Genomic DNA, 582 nt, shown 5'->3' on the forward strand with positions numbered 1-582 from the left:
CTGCTTAATTTAACATTCTTGAACTGTAACTTAACATTTAAGAATTTAACGTTACACTCTTGAACAGCATCTTAATATTCTAGAACGTTAACTTGACATTCTAGAACAACAACGTATAATTCTAGAACTGTTACTAACATTCTAGCAGTGCAATTGCTTGGGACGTAGTGTGCAAAGTCACCAAAAAGTCCCTCTGTTCCTGGCCAGCTTAAAAAACCTCTGGAAGGTGTTGTTGCTGAGTTTGTGAAAGTGCCTGTCTTGTAAACAGGGAATCTTGGGTTCAAATCCTAGCAGTATCTTGTTGTTGCAGAGAAAACTAATCTTTGTAACCAGCATCTTAAAATTCTAGAACGTTAACGTGACATTTAAGAGCTACAACGTATAATTCTAGAACTGGTACTGACATTCCAGAAGTGCAATTGCTTAGGACTCATTGTGGAAAGTTGACGTTATAATCTATCAATCAGCCAGTATATTTTACCGCTGACTCAAGGTGAAAGACAATCAAAGGTTTAATATTACAGAAAAACAAATAGTGGTGCTGTGGCTTAGTTGGTTAAAGTGCCTGTCTTGTAAACAGGA

At 36.8% G+C, this 582-nt stretch overlaps 1 non-coding gene and 1 pseudogene across 1 annotated transcript in view; both read left to right on the top strand.

The window, feature by feature from the left end:
* The window catches only part of LOC116673702 (gastrula zinc finger protein XlCGF8.2DB-like), a 325,201-nt pseudogene that overhangs the window by 314,012 nt on the left and 10,607 nt on the right, over window positions 1-582 (top strand).
* The window catches only part of trnat-ugu (transfer RNA threonine (anticodon UGU)), an 83-nt gene continuing 38 nt past the window's right edge, over window positions 538-582 (top strand). Inside the window, exon 1 of the tRNA in view lies at window positions 538-582. This exon is cut by the window's right edge and continues 38 nt beyond it. This is a non-coding gene — a tRNA (tRNA-Thr).

Source organism: Etheostoma spectabile, chromosome 24 (assembly GCF_008692095.1).
Source record: "Etheostoma spectabile isolate EspeVRDwgs_2016 chromosome 24, UIUC_Espe_1.0, whole genome shotgun sequence".
NCBI classification, from domain to species: domain Eukaryota; kingdom Metazoa; phylum Chordata; class Actinopteri; order Perciformes; family Percidae; genus Etheostoma; species Etheostoma spectabile.